This window comes from Myotis daubentonii, chromosome 4 (genome assembly GCF_963259705.1).
Source record: "Myotis daubentonii chromosome 4, mMyoDau2.1, whole genome shotgun sequence".
Taxonomy (NCBI): Eukaryota; Metazoa; Chordata; class Mammalia; order Chiroptera; family Vespertilionidae; genus Myotis; species Myotis daubentonii.
The window spans coordinates 35,632,086-35,648,951 of NC_081843.1; positions in this window are offsets into that span (position 1 = coordinate 35,632,086).

Here is a 16,866-nt window from a genome sequence, read left to right on the forward strand (position 1 = left end):
TTGGTGTCTGTAAAAGATATTTTTCATAGAAATTTAGGTGTCAAAATTTATTGTCTGCAATGAACTGGAAATAGTTGTTTTGGGCCAATTTAGGTTTTTTACCCTCTCTTCTAAGCTGTTTGAGTCACGTTGAGCCTGAACTCTCTTCCACCGACCCCAGCTGATTCCCTCCACCCTCAAAGAGTCTTTGTAAGGCCTCCAAAACTATTCAGTCAGGGGCTGTAAAATCTTCTCCCTTTCCCAGCATGCTGAGGGTTGTTCCCATATTTTTGAACATGATGCCCCCTTTGCTGTGCCTCCAGGGCTGCAGTGCTTCACCTGCTCTATTGCTCTGCTAGCACTTGTGGTCCTGGAGGTCCTTCTGAGGCACACACTTGTCCTCTATTCAAACAGCCCAGCCCTCACTGAATTCTTAGAGAAAGGGAAGTTAGTCTCCCGGTGTTATAACACTTCTTCCCTATCTGAGGATCCTTCATTCTTTCAATACTCTGTGAGTGCTCTCACCGTCTTTTGGATAGGGTCCAGGTGGCTGAGTGCCTTGCTTGTTTCACAGTCTAGAAGTCAAGCACCATGACCTAGTCCGCATACAGGTGAAACAAGGAAATTGGGGGTGGGAGATGAGGCTTCACAGGTCTTTGGGGAGGTTGGACAATGTCATGATGCAGGTATAGGACAGGAGTCCAATTCAGGAGTCAGATTTCAGAGAAAAAAGTGTTTACTTGTGACTAAGTCCTTCTCAATGGAGTGTAAGCATAATTGATTGGTGCCAGTTCTAGGCCTGGCCCATAAAACTTTCCTCACGGTCCCATTGCTCTGCCTGTTGGAGGCCGATGGTGAGGAGGCCCAAGGGAATAGTGAAGCCTCAAGAAGAAGATACATAGATCCCTGAATCAGCACATGAAGGAAAGCTACCCGCTAACCAGGAACATTTGCCTTGTGTTGTTACATGAGCATAAAAACACTTTCTATTGTGGTCGAGCCATTGTATTTGGGGCATATATGTTACAGAAGATACAAAAATGTCACAATACAGCAAAGAACTGGAACAGACACAATTACTCTCACCATCCTTAAGAAATTCAAACTTTTAGTATCACTATTTTTATATTGAATAATCTATTCACATTAGGGATTTTATATATTTGTAATGTTTAAAAGAAGTTGACCTATGGAATAAATGACAATCTTGTTTGTTTCAATTTAAAGTATATATATTTGAATTATTGATTTAGACCTGTCATTTTACATTAAAATCTTGCTGTAAATAGTATTTGAACATTTAAGAGAACTTAAGATTCACCATATACATTTATTTATTAGGTATGCAAAATTACTCAAGTTTGGGGGAAGTTTAAAAATATATACATTTAAGTAAACGAATGAAACTGGATTACAGTTTGTTCCTGTGTACAAAAATTAATTTAAAATGGATCAAACCCTAAATATAAGACCCAAAACAATAAATTACATAGAAGAAAATATAGGTACCAAACTTATGGACCTTGGTCGTAAAGAACATTTTATGAACTTGACCCCAAAGGCAAGGGAACTAAAGGCAAAAATAAATGAATGGGATTATAACAAACTAAAAAGCTTCTGCACAGCAAAAGAAACGGACAACAAAACAAAGAGGCAGCCAACCAGATGGGAAATGATATTTGGAAACAGTAGCTCTGACAAAGGCTTAATTTCCAAATATATAAAGAACTCATAAAACTCAACCTAATAAAAAAAGGACCTGAGAATTCACTTCTCCCAAGAAGACATACGATATATGGAAAGATGTTCAACCTCACTGGCCATTATGGAAATGCAAATCAAAACTACAATGAGATACCACCTCACACCTATTAGAGTGGCCATTATTAACAAGACAAGTGGTACCAAGGGTTGGAGAGGTTGTGGAAAAAAGGGAACCGTCATGCACCGCTGGTGGGAATGTAGACTGGTACAACCACTATGGAAAGCCGTCTGCTGATTCCTCAAAAAATTGATACTAGAGCCAGCAATTCCTCTCCTGGGTATATGCCCGAAAACTTCAAAATCATGTATTCACAAAGATATATGCACCCCTATGTTCATAGTAGCATTCTTCATGGTGGCCAAGACATGGAAACAACCAGTGTCCTGCGATAAAGGACGGGATAAAGAAGATGTGGTACATATGAAATACTACTCAGCCATAAGAAAGGATGAAATAGCGCCGTTTGCAACAACATGGAAGGACCTTAAGAACATTATGCTCAGTGAAATAAATTAGTCAGAAAAAGCTAAGAACCACATGATTTCATTCATATGTGGGATATAAAACTGAAACTCATGAACACAAACAGCAGTGTGGTGGTTGCCAGAGGGAAGGGGGTGTGGGGAGAAGGGGGTCCTCATATATGGTGAGGGGAAGATTTGACTTTGGGTGGTGAACACATGGTGCAATATACATAGAAACCCATACCTGAAACCTACATGATCATGTTGACCAATGTCACCCCAATACATCTAATTAAAAAAAAAGTCAGGACGGAGAAGGCGAGATTAGAGGAACAAGCCCCAGGGAAGAGAATTTACAAGTTAGCAACTGAGTGGATGGAAAGGGAGATCACGCGTGCAACTTCAAATTTTTAAAGGAAGTTAATTAGCCAAGTGTGTAAAATACATTAAATACTAATAAAGATCCTCATCGAAGCTATTGGACTTCACTTCAGGCCAAGATGGAATAATGGGGGTTGGTCGTAACCTTCCTCCCTAAAACAACACCTAGCCCCTGAACAACCATTTAAACATACAAAGGATATGAAACAATGATTTGCGATACACTAGATGCCAGGCAACAAAAGGCAGTGGTTCCTGAGAAACGGGACACAAATGGGGTGACCCCTGCAATCACCCTAGCTTACTGACTTAGGAACAAATTCCAGGTAGCAGTGCAGGGAGAGAGAACACAGGGAGAGCCTAGAGCAGTGGTTCTCAACCTTGGCTGCACATTAGAATCACCTGGGAACCTTTTTTAAGATCCTGATATCTGGGCCTCATCCTCCGGAAATTCTGTTTCTTTGTTATGGGGTGAGACTTTGTTATGGGGTGAGAAACAGAATTTCCGGAGGATGAGGCCCAGAAATCAGGATTTTAAAAAGATTCCCAGGTGATTCTAATGTGCAGCCAAGGTTGAGAACCACTGGCCTAGAGGGTTCCCTTAGTTGAGATACAGATGAGTGTCTTAGGAGAGCAGGCAGCTTGAGTTCATAGGGGAGAATTACTGGAGAGGAAAGAGCTGCACAGAGAGGTCCCTGAAGATCCACAAAGTGTCCTTTAACTATTAAGCACTGTACTGATTAGAGCTTGCTTATGAAGAAACTACCCAAAATCAAGGAAACGCCACTGGAAAAGAATAGAAGGAACAGGACCTGGGTGTTGCATAGGGATGGAAACAGTGCTGTTCCCACTAGCCAAACTGGAAAAACTCAGAATTCCCAGGACGTTATAGAGCAGCGGTTCTCAACCTGAGGGTCGCGACCCCTTTGGGGGTCGAACGACCCTTTCTCGGGAGTCGCCTAAGACCATCGGAAAACACGTATATAATTACATATTGTTTTTGTGATTAATCACTATGCTTTAATTATGTTCAATTTGTAACAATGAAATCGGGGGTCACCACAACACGAGGAACTGTATTAAAGAGTCGCAGCATTAGGAAGGTTGAGAACCACTGTTATAGAGTATTCAGGAAGATCATTCAGTAAAGGGAAATACAGCCCTCGCCTGAGATTTTTCATTACCTACCTAGGATATTATTTGCAAAACAAGAGAAGGAGAAGGAGACAAAGAGGAGGAGGAAGAAGAAGAGGAAGGAAAAGGATTTGATTTTTGAATAATTAATAACTTGTTATGTAATTTATTTAATCAGTTTCCTAGAGATGGATATTTGGGCTGTGAAGTAGGCAAAATTTTGGTCCCGTGGTCTGCAACCCTGATGTTACTTCAGAGAATATGTTACATGGTAAAAGGAACTTTGTGGGTATAATTCAAGTTAATAACCAATTAAAATAGGAGCTGATCCTGGATGGTCAGAGCAGGCCCAATGTTATCCCACGAGCCCTTAAAAGCAGGAGGCAGGAGCAGAAGAGAAATCTGAAGCATGAGGACACCCCCATTACTGGCTTTGCAGATGAAGGGGACCTTGTGGCAAACTTGATCCTGCCAACAACTCGAATGAGTTTGGAGGAGGACTCCTCCACAAAGCCCCCAGAAAATAACACAGGCCTGCCGATCTCTGGATCTCGGCCTGGTGAGACTGCTAGCAGAGAACTCAGCTGAGCCACACCTGCGATCCAACTTCTGGCCCATGAAACTGTGAGGTAATCAAAGGGTGTTTTATGTGACTAAGTTTGTGGTACTTTGTCATGGCAGCAATAGAAAAACAATAAGCAGGTCCTGTCAAGGCAATAGGGATATCCTTGTACACATGACTTTGCACGGGTGTGTGTGTGAGTATATTTACAGGGTAAATTGCTAAACATGGAAATTGCCGGGTGAAAGAGCAGAAGCACTTACATTGTGTTACTGCTTTCTAAGTGGCCTTCCATAAAATTGTACTAATTGCACTCCCTCCACCTCTCTGTGACAGTGTCTGTTTCCACACCCTCAACAACCAATAGGCCTTTAGATTTAAGGCAATTATGGGTTGAATTGTGTCCTCCAAAAAAGTTATGTTTAAACCAGGGGTGGGCAAACTTTGTGACTCGAGGGCCACAATGGGTTCTTAAACTGGACCGGAGGGCCGGAACAAAAGCATGGATGGAGTGTTTGTGTGAACTAATATAAATTCAAAGTAAACATCATTACATAAAAGGGTACGGTCTTTTTTTTCAATAGTTTTATTCATTTCAAACGGGCTGGATCTGGCCCGCGGGCCGTAGTTTGCCCACGGCTGGGTTAAACCCTAATTACAGTGCCTCAGAGTGTAACCCTATTTGGAGACAGGTCTTTACAGAGGTGGTCAAGTTGGAGTGCGATCATTAGGGTGGGCCCAAATCTAGTGTGACTGCTATCCTTAGAAAAATGGGAAATTTGGACACAGAGAGTGAAGACAGTATGAAGATACACAGAGAGAAGACAGCCATGTGACTGACGGGATTACTCTGCAAGCCTCAAGAATGGCCGGGCCTTAGCCGGTTTGGCTCAGTGGATAGAGCGTCAGCCCAAGGACTGAAGGGTCCCAGGTTCAATTCCAGTCAAGGGCATACCTTGGTTGCAGATTCCCTGGCCCTGTTGGGGTGTGTGCATTAGGCAACCAGTTGATGTGTCTCTCTCACATTGATGTTTCTCTCTGTCTCTCCCTCTCCCTCTCTCTCTAAAAATGAATGGGAAAATATCCTTGGGTGAGGATTAACAAAACACCCACACAAACAAACAAAAAGAATAATAAGCAAACACCAGGAAGTAGAAGCAAGGAAGGATCCAACCATCAGGTGGAACGAGGCCCTGCTGACACCTTGATTTCAGACTTCTGGTCTCAAGAACTGTGGGACAATAAATTTCTTTTAAGTCACACAGTTTGTGGTTCTTTGTTACAACAGCCCTAGGTAACTATTGGGTTCCAGTCATGTGATGGGTTAAGGATAGTAGTGTGGATTTTTATCTCTTGCCTACACCCTCTCCTTCTTGAAAGACTGTCGTCACCTGGCTTCTGGGTTACTGCACTCTCTCAGTTTTCCTCCCATCCCTTGGCATGCCTTCTGGACGTCCTTTTTGGGAGTTTTGGGCATGTCCTGGACTCTACCCTGAGCTCTCTGCCTACTCTCCATCTCAGCGGGGAGCTCACAGCTTTATAAGCCATCCACATCCTAAGGATGCCCATGGGTGTCTCTTGCTCCAGCCTCCTTTTTTTCTTTTTCTTCTTGGAACTTGTTTACTTTTTTAAATATATTTTTGTTGATTTCAGAGAGGAAGGAAGAGGGAGAGAGATAGAAACATTAATGATGAGAGAGACTCATTAATTGGCTGCCTCCTACACACCCCCGACTGGGAATTGAGATGCCAACCCAGGCATGTACTTTGACCAGTAATCGGACCTTGACCTCCTGATTCATAGGTCAAAGCTCAACCACTGAGCCATGCTGGCAGGGCCAGGCTTCTCTCCTTTTATATTTTTAAAATCTTTATTGTTGAAAGTATTACATTTGTCCATCCCCTTTTTAATTTCATTGACCCCTTATTGCCCTCCTCCCACCCCTTGTCCCAGGCCTCCATCACCCTATTGTCTGTGTCCATGTGTTATGCATATATGTATACAAGTTCTTTGGTTGATATCATCCCACCCACCCAACCAACCCCGCCTTTCCTCTGAGAGTCACAGTCTGTTCCATGCTTCTATGTTGCTGGATCTATTTTGTTCAACAGTTCCTTTTGTTCATTAGATTTTTGTCTTTCAATTTGTTTACGTGATGTATCACATTTATTCATTTGTGAATATTGTACCAACCTTGCATCCCTGGAATAAATCCCACTTGGTCATTGTGTATGATCTTTTTAATATATTGCTGGATACAATTTGCTAAAATTTTGTTGAGTATTTTAGCATCTATATTCTTCAGGGATATTGACCTGTAATTCTCTTTCTTTGCAGTGTCTTTATCTGGTTTTGCAATTAGGTTAATGCTGGCATCATAAAAAGAACGAGGAAGTGTTCCTTCCTCTTCTTTGAATGTTTGGTAAAACTCCACTGTGAAGTTGTCCAGATGAGGGCTATTGTTTGCTTGGAATTTTTTTTATATATATATATATATATATATATATATATATATATTATTGATTTTTTACAGAGAGGAAGAGAGAGAGATAGAGAGTTAGAAACATCGATGAGCGAGAAACATCGATCAGCTGCCTCCTGCACATCTCCCACTGGGGATATGCCCGCAATCCAGGTACATGCCCTTGACCGGAATCGAACCTGGGACCCTTCAGTCCGCAGGCCGACGCTCTATCAACTGAGCCAAACCGGTTTCGGCGGAATTTTTTTTTTTATCACTGCTTTAGTTTCCTTAGTTGTTATTAGCATATTCAGGTTTTCTGATTCTTCTTTTTTTTAAAAAAATTTTTTTTTATTGATTTCAGAGAGGAAGGGAGAGAGAGAAAAAGATAGAAACATCAATGATGAGAGAGAATCATGATCAGCTGCCTCCTGCAGTCCCACATTGGGTATCGAGCCCGCAACATAGGCATGTGCCCTTGACTGGAATTGAACCCAGGATCCTTCAGTCCACAGGCAAACACTCTATCCACTGAGCCAAACCAGCAAGGGCCTTTATGATTCTTCTTGATTCAGCTTTGGGAGATAGCATTTTTCTAGGAATTTGTCCATTTCATCCACATTGTCCAGCCTGTTGGCATAGAGTTGCTCATAGTATCTTCTTACAATCCTTTGTATTTCTGTGATATCAGTTGTTACTTCACCACTTTTATTTCTGATTTTAATTATTTGGGTCCTCTCTCTTTGTGTCTTGATGAGTCTAGCTGAAGGTACATCAATCTTGTTTATCTTTTCAAAGAACCAGCTCTTGGTTTCATTGATCTTTTGTATTTTTTCTTTTTAGTCTCTATGTCATTTATTTTTGCTCTACTCTTTATTATTTCCTTCCTTCTACTTACTCTATGCTTTTCTTTTTGTTCTCTTCCTAATTATTTAAATTGTAGGATTAAATAGTTTATTATTAATATTTCTTGTTTTTTGAGGTAGGCCTCTCAGGACTGCTTTTGCTGTGTCCCAGAGATTTGGGGTTGTTGTGTGTTCATTTCCATTTGTTTGCAAAAAGTTTTTTATTTCTTTCTTGATCTCATTAGTAACCCATTCATTATTTAATAAAATGCTATTTAGTCTCCATGTGTTTGAATGTTTTTGAGTGTTTTTGCTGTAGTTGACTTCTAATTCCATTCCATTATGATCTGAGAAGATGCTTGGTATGATTTCAATCTTCTCTTCCTGAATTTGTAGAGACTTATTTGGTGTCCTAACATGTGCTCTATCTTTGAGAATGACCCATGTGCACTTGAGAAGAATATATATTCTGCAGCTTTGGGGTGAAATGTTCTATAAACATCAATTAAATCCACCTGTCTGACACAGCATGTCATTTAGAGTCATTGTTTCCTTGTTAATTTTTTGTCTTGAAAAGTTAAGGTTATTATTGATAGGTACTTATTTATTGCCACTTTAATTCTTTATGCCTATGTTTCTCTCTCTATTTCTTCTTCTCATTACAGCAGTTCCTCTAGTATTTCTTGCAGTACTGGTTTGGTGGTGACAAACTCCTTTATCCTTTCTTTGACTGGATAGCTCTTCATTTCACCATCTATTTTGAATGATAGCCTTGCTGGATATAGTAATTTTGCTTTCAGATCTTTGCTTTTCATTACCCTGAATACTTCATGCCATTCCCTTCTGGCCCATAGAGTTTCTGATAAGAAATCAGCTGACCGCCTTATGGAGGGTCTTTTTTTTTTTTTTTTTTGAAGCTTTTTTGTAGGTAACAGGTTGCTTTTCTCTTGCTGCCTTTAAGATTCTCTCTTTGTCTTTAATGTTTAGCATTTTAATTATGATGTGTCTGGGCATGGGCTGTTTGGGTTCTTCTTCCTTGGGACTCTCTGTGCCTCCTATACTTGTGTGACTTTTTCCTCCACCAGCTTAGGGAAGTTTTCTGCCATTATTTCTTCAAATGCATTCTCTATCCCCTGCTCACTTTCGTCTCCTCTGGCACTCCTATTATGCAAGTAACATTAGGTTTCAGCTCCCTTAAGCTGTCCTGTTTTTCAATTGTTACTTCTTTTTGGTTCTTTGATTGAGTGATTTTTTTCTACCCTGTCTTCTAATTCACTGATCCAATCTTTGGCTTCCCTTAATCTGCTGTGTATTCCTTCCATGGTGTTCTTTATTAGTGCTGTGTCACTCTTCATAGTTACTATATCTTTTCTTATGCTATTGAGCATCTTTGCCATCATTATTCTGAACTCTATGTCTGATAAATTTCTTATCTCCATTTCATTTAGCTCTTTTGGAGAATTCTCTTGTTCTTTCATTTGGGGGGTTATTTTTTTTTGTCTCCCAGTTTTGGTTGCCTGTTTGGGTTTGTGACTATTATTAGGGAGATCTGCTACAAGTCCCAATCTCTAGTGCAGGACAGTATCAAATGCTGTTTCTGACTAATTAGATCAGGCAAAGACTAAAAACTTCCAGAGACCTGACTCTGCCTGCAGATGTCTTGAGTAGCCTCAGGCTATTGCCCAGGTGGGGTGAGAGGTTTTCCAACAGGGTGGGGTAATTGCTTCTGCCTGGAAGCTAATTGTTATTCTCAGTCTCTTAGTGGCTGGCCTCCCTTTTTTTTTTCTTTATTGATTAAGCTATTACATATGTATCTTTATCCCCCCATTGCTCATACCCCCCCCCCACTCATGCCCTCATCCCGCTGGTGTCTGTGTCCATTGGTAGAGTGGGCCCTAATCCAATAGGACTGATGTAATATAAAAAAGAGAAGTTTGGATACAGATATACACACAGGAAAAATGGCATGTGAAGACAAAAGCAGGGATGGGTGATGTGCTTAAAAGCTGGGGAATACCAAGATGTTCCTGCAAACCACCAGAAGCCAGGGGAGAGGACTGGAACAGATCCTTCCATGCTACCTTCAGAAGGAGCACATCCTTGCTGACACCTTGGTTTTGGACTTCAGGCCTCCAAAACTGTGAGACAAAAACTTTCTGTTGTTCTAAGCCACCCAGGTTGTGCTGATTTGTTATGGCAGCTCTAGGAAGCAAATGCACTCTTTCTGGGCACCTGTGGTTGTAGGGGTGGGTTTGTGGGGAGAAGTCAGTGGAGATACCCAGGAAGACTCCTTAGAGGAGGTGGGCCTTGTTGATGGAATGGGGGTAGGGGTGGGAGAATTAAAAAAGTAGGCATTTGAATATATACTCCTTAGACTCCCTCAGGAGGAGGACAAGAGTAAGGTGTTGGTGAAAACAGGGGATGGGTGAAAGGCCCAGGACAGGTGTGGGCAGGGGAGGATGGAAAAGGCAGAGGGACACATTAAAGACAGATGACTGAGCATTCCTGTTTGGAGTTGGAGGTGAGAGAACCCTTCCCAAGGCTGGATAGGAATGGGCTGGGTGGAGAGAACATTGCCTTTTGTTGGTTTACAATATAACCAGGGTGTGCTGGAAGGAGAAGAGTTGGGCAGTGGTGAGAAGGTATGTCTTCCAGGAAAAGATAGGTGGAGGCCACCTGGCATCCCCAGCTCAGTAGTCTGAGGAAAGATGTGGTTCTGGGGACCCAGAGAGGACATGGGAAAGTCAGATGCCACTCAAAACTGGCCATGGCTCTATAGATCAGCCAATTCCAGGCCCACAGGTGGGAACACAAAATTCTGAACAGTAGGACAGATCATCTGAAAGGCTTCATTTCATAGCGGGGGGATTGAGGCTAGAGATACAATGAGCCACAGAGTGTGGAATGTGGGGAAGAGGCCAAGGGTGAGGGGTGAAGGAAAGAAGGAGGAAAAAGAAGGTCAAAAAAGGGAGAGAGAGGGAGAGAGAAGAACCAGAGAGGGAAGGGAAAAGCGGGGAGAAAGAAAGGAAAGGTCAGGGGTAGAGGGATGAGAGGGAGCTAGAAATATCTTTCCCAGCTAAAATGCCATTAGAGATAAAGTGACTAAGAGTCTGGAAGGTTAGAGGGATCCCAGGGAGAGGGTGTCATTCTTAATACTAATAGATAGCAGCTCCAGGTAATGTCACATTGGAGGTTCTGTGCCAAGTGACACAGAGTTCAGATGAGTGAGCCAGGCCTTTAGAGCAAGACAAGCCACTGCCCCACCTTGCCCCAGCCTCTCTCCCCCTGCCTCTCCCATCCTCTTTATTCCCCAGTCAGCCCTCATCTTGGTCCTCAGAGAAGACCCTGTTCCTGTGGGTGGGTTTGAGCTGAGAACAATACAGGTTATGCTCAGGTGTGCTTTCTTCCCCTCCCCCACCTCATTTCCTCCTAGGAGAAGAGCTGACAAGGGTGTGGGGCCAGGGCACCAGGAGCTCTCACTGCTCCTAACATCTTAGCTCAGGGCAGTACAAAGTCCAGGACATGATGGTTTGAATGACATTCACAGGAAGTATGAGGCCCCAGCTTTTGCCTCCGAACCCCCTTCCTTCCCTGACCAGACCACCCCAGGGTGACATTTTAAGGTGCTGGGAGTCCTAAGGCCCACAGTTTGGTTTCTGCTTTGTTTCCTCACCCTCTTCCTCTGGGGGCAGGAATGGCAGAGGGAGCTCCTGGAAGGTCCAACAAGGACCAGCTGTCATCCTCTGCCAACCTGAGTGCCATTCCCACAATCATGGAGCCCAGAGTAGCTGAGTTGTAAGGACCCTAGAGGCCCCTTGTCCTTTAGGGGGAGAAACAGGCCAGAGATGAAATCAGTTGCCCGACGGTGCAATAGCAATTTCATGAGAGGATTAGAATCTGGAGCTCCTGAAACCTCATCTTGTGCCCATTTGGCTACAGCAGTGCCCCTCTCCTGGTTCTGGGACGCCCAACAGTCTTGGGACATGAAGCAGGGTGGGATGATGCAGAAATGACCGGGATAAGAGTCAGAGCAGAGATCTGAGGCATTTGTCTCATGTAAAAAAGACCATGGGCATTTAGTGTAGGATGGGAGACAAGAGAGGGCTGGGAAGGGCACATTCACAAGGTGAGAACAGATTTTAACACCCGTCGAATATCTGTCACGGGCCAGGGATTGTGCCCAGGGGATTCTACCTAATCCTCTAGCATTAACAAGTCAGCATTCTTTTTTATTTCTTTAATCCTCATCCAAGGATATGTTTTACTGATTTTAGAGGGGAGAGAGGGAGGGAGGGAGAGAGAGAGAGAGAGAGAGAGAGAGAGAGAGAGAGAGAGAGAGAGAGGAAGAGAGAGAGAGAGAGAGAGAGAGAGAGAGAGAGAGAGAGAGAGGACATTGATGTAAAAAATATCAATCAATCCGTTGCCTCCTGTACAAGCCCTGACCGGGATTGAACCCACAACCTAGGTATGTGCCCTAACAAGGAAGCGAACCACAACCTTTTTAATGTATGGGATGGCACTCCAACCAACTGAGCTACCTTGGCGAGGGTACAAGTTGACATTCTTATTCTCACTTTCTGGAAGGGAAACTGAGGCTGAGGGAGGCTGATTTGGATGAGCTCCAAAGCCCTTACTCTTTCCCCAAATCTCACTGGGGACAGTAAAAGAGGTGGGGGGCATAAGCTGCACCCAAGGCAAAGTGTACCCCCATCTGTGCTCCAGGAAGCAGCCACACATAGGGTGTGGGCAGATCTCAGAGATGCTGCTGGGGCTGGGGCTGGGTGGGCAGTGGGGCCGGGGGTCACTCACCTTGCACAGCAGTAGCATGGAGAGACAGGAGCTGGAGAACAAGGGGCAGCAGGCAGAATGTCGTCGTTGTCATCAGTTTAGACATTGGAGCTCGGCAGAGTAGAGCGCGTCTCCTCCACCCTACCCGCAAGGAGCAAAATAAACATCAGCCAAGGAACCTTAGAAATAAATAGGCCCTAGAGCACTTTGACCCCTGAGACATTGGAGGTCCAGGGCAGGGCTGAATCTGAGTCAGTCTGGGAGCTTCACACATGACAAGCCAAAGGGCAGAGGAAGGAGGAGCCCCTCTGTGACCAGGCAGCACACAGGCACACCCCAATAGAGGGGCAGGTGCAGGGTCTGAAGCAGTCTGGGAGAACTGAGGAAACCGCTGGAGGGAGGTGAGAAGTGGAGGAGAGGGGAGAGGGTCCGAAAAGAGAAAGGTGCCCTGTGTTTGACTCCATCCCTCTGCTCAAGCCCCCTTCACTGCTCCTATGGATCACCCCCAGCCCCTCCCCAGGACATAGGGTACAGGTCATGGCCACATCATCCTAGCATGACTGAGAATTCTTGGGTCTGTGGGCCCGGGGATCTGTGGGTTCACAGATGGACACGGGCCCTCATGGCCATCTGGAGCGCCCTGGGCACCCTCTCAAGGTCAGCAAAGCCAAGTGCTGACTCCTTTGCTTTTACCCCTTATTCTCTGGGCCAGAGGGCCACTTCCTTCCCCCAGACGTAACCCTAGGCTTGTCTGCCCTAGGAACCCCAGGCTGAGGTGGACCTGGCTCTGCCCAGACTGGAGCAGGCAAAGGACACCACAGTCTGCATGTGGGCACAAGAAGGGGTCAAAAGTGTCCCATGTCCAGACTTGGCATCCAAGCCTTGCAGGAGTGCTCTCCCAGGAAGGACCTTTCCAGAGACCCAGGCCTGCATCAGGCCCCTACAGGAAAGGAAGGAAACACCCTGCACTCTGCTCTTTAGACTTTTTTTATTGATAGGAAAATTCCAAAGTTCAGAGTCATTGTGGATGGAGCAAACAAGGATGAGGAGGTGTCTGGACAGTCTTGGGACTCCTGGATGGAGGGAGGGAGCTGAGAGGGGCTCACAGCGGGTCGGGGCCCAGCCTGCCGCTCTGAGCCGAGCACCTTGGGTCCTGACATCTGTTTCCTCTTGACCTGTGCTGGGCTCTCTGTCTGCTGCTGTCTTGTTGTCCAGATCTGGGTGAGGGTTGGGAGGCCTTGCCCCACTCCTGAGCAGTTGTCACCTCCCTGGCCCTCTAAATGCACAGCTGTGGGGGTGGGAGAAAAGAGGTGAGGCCAAGAGGACCAGCAGTGATGGCCATGGGGTAGGAGTGACTGCCTTTGGACCAAGTGTGCCTGCCCTTCTCTGGAAGCCCCAGGGTGATGGATGGCAGAACGGGGAAATTCGAGCAGTTCTTAGCTGGGGGCGGGCCCCTGAGTCACCTCTGTGGCCAACATTCTCCAGGGAGGGCCGGAAGCAGCTATAAGCTGTTTCAAGGCTGAATTTATCATTCAAATTCTGATCTATGGTGAGAGGTACTGGGGTAAGAGTGAGCCTGGGAGAAGCTGGAGAGTCACAGGGGATGGGGATTGGGTGGGGCGGGGGAAGTTCCGTAAAAGGAATAATCCTATATCTGCCCTAAGCTGTACATCCCACGGCCCATCCATCCTTCCACCATTGCAGCTTATCTATAGATGGGTTTTGACAACTCTGGAGCTTGGGGAGCTGGCCTAGTATGATGCAGGGACAGTAGGGAACCAGAGCAGCAGCACCCTGATGTGCCCTGGTGTCAAAAATCACGGGTCATGGTGGGTGCAGGGGTGACTGGGGTCAGGGTGGAGGAGGAGGAAGGGACTGCTCAGGGGTCACCATGCACAAAATGGTGGGCATGGGCTGTGCATGAACTGGAGGAGCCAAGAAAAGACTGGAGAGCCCTAACCGGTTGGTTTAGTGGATAGAGCGTTGGCCTGCAGACTGAAGGGTCTCAGGTTCGATTCTGGTCAAGGGCATGTACCTTGGTTGCAGGCACATCCCCAGTGGGAGATGTGTGGGAGGCAGCTGATCGATGTTTCTCTCTCATCAATGTTTCTAACTCTCTATCCCACTCCCTTCCTCTCTGTAAAAAATCAAACTACACGAATAAAAGACAAACATGCAAATTTACCATACCTTCACTATGCCTTAAGCCACGCCCACCAGCCAATCGGAGCGACTATATGCAAATTAACCCAACCAAGATGGCGGCCGGCAGCCACAGAGCTGGAGCGAGTAGGAGGCTGGGTTGCTCCAGTGATGGAGGAAGCCAAGCTTCCCACTGCCGTCTGTAGCCTCCGCAAAAGGCAACAAAGTTTCAATTATAGAAGGTAAATAAATCCCAGAATAAAAAGAAAAAAGGAGAAGCTGGGAGCCTCCATTGCCAGGGGGCTTGGCCAGCCTGAAAACGGCCCTCAGCCCCACACCCAGACTGGCCAGGCACCCCAGTGGGGACCCCCACCCTAAAGGGGGTGTGGCCAGCCTGAAAACAGCCATCAGCCCCTCACCCAGGCTGGCCAGGCACCCCAGTGGAGACCCCCCACCCTGAAGGGGGTGTGACCAGCCTGCAAACAGCCATCAGCCCCTCACCCAGGCTGGCCAGGCACCCCAGTGGGGACCCCCACCCTGATCCGGGACACCCTTCAGGGAAAACCAACCGGCCCCCACCCGTGCACCAGGCCTCTATCCTATATAATAAAAGGGTAATATGCAAATTGACCCTAACAGCAGAACCACTGGGAATGACTGGTCACTATGACACATACTGACCACCAGGAGGCAGATGTTCAATGCAGGAGCTTCCCTCTGGTGGTCAGTGAGCTCCCACAGGGGGAGCTCTGCTCAGCCACAAGCCAGGCTGATGGCTGCCAGGACAGCGGTGGTGGCGGGAGCCTCTCCCGCCTTCTCAGCAGCACTAAGGATGTCCGACTGCAGCTTAGGTCTTCTCCCTGCTGGTAAGTGGACATCCCCCGAGGGCTGCCGGGCTGCCAGAGGGATGTCTGACTGCCAGATTGGGCCCGATCTCCCAGGGAGCGGGCCTAAGCCAGCAGGTGGACGTCCTCTGAGGGGTCCCAGACTGTGAGAGGGCACAGGCCGAGCTGAGGGACCCCCCCGAGTGCACAAATTTTTGTGCACCAGGCCTCTAGTAAAATATATTTAAAAAAAGAAAAGACTGGAGGTCATCAGTGGCTGCCCTTAGGGGCTCAAGGTCAGCTCGCCGTCAGAGCAGATGTGAGATGAGATGGTAGGACGAGTGTCACCCACAACCACACCAGTTCTGGTTGAGGTGCTTTCTCAGCCTTTTACCCTTCAGGTTTGCCCCCATCTTTGCCTCAGACAAAAGGCACCTTCCCAGATGCTTCTGCTCTTGAAACTGTCAAAGATGGCTTCTCTTTGCCACATTCAAGACACATTATAGTCTTGCCTGCCAACAGAAAGGCTGTGAGCAGCTGGTGGCAGGAAGGTGGAAGAGGGGGCTTAGGAGGCCCTGACACTCAGCTTCCCTATGGTGTGATCATGGTCAAGCCCTGAGTCAGGGAAGGGTTGCCCAAAACAAAGAAAGTGCCTGGGGATATCACCATGTCTTGCTCCCCCTTTACTCCCCTCAGTGGGCTTCAGTTTTCTTATCTGTTAGATGGGGCACTGAACTAGTGTCAGAGTGGCTCCCTTTGCTGACTGCCGGCCAAGGCCTGTGCTGGGTGGCATTTCATGCCAACCTTCTCAGCTGGATCTTATCTATTCTACAGCTGGGGAAAATGATGTCAACTGTGCATTCCCAGTGTCTTAGTATGGCATTCCCAGTGCCCTTGGCTCTGTGGCAACCAAACTGATTACAAACACCAGATAATTTTATTACAGCATCCAGTTCCAGTACATAAGTGTTAGTTTCTATTTCTCTGTCAAACCTTATCAGACCAGCAGGCTGTTCTTTGCTATTCCCAGAGCTGGGAGGGGCTGGATCCTGTGGACCTTGGCTGAATCCTGCTTTCCTCACTAGGCCCAGTCCCAGAAGCTCACCTGTGCAATTTCCTCTGGGATCAGCCAAAGAAGACAGTCAGGACAACCACTGTGACCACCAGCAGCTCAGTTTACAGGTTTCTCCCCAGTACCAGTGTGTGCCTAAGTTCAGACATCTGGTGCCAGCCCACCAACATCCTTTATACCCACTCTCTCAAAAGAAAAAATATCAATGTTGATGCACAGAAAACTAGGTCTCCCTTTGAGAGCAGGTATTGGGCACCTTCCCTGACTCCCCAAGGTTAAGGGGCAGTGAGGGGGTGGATGGACCCCAGGACTGCATAGCAGGAATTCAGAATCTGAACAAGAGTGTTCTTTGCCTCGTTCCAGATGCAACATGTCCACCCATCTAATATCTAAGTAGCTGGCACCTTTATGAACCTGTTATCATGTCTAAGTTTTTGTACTTTAATTTA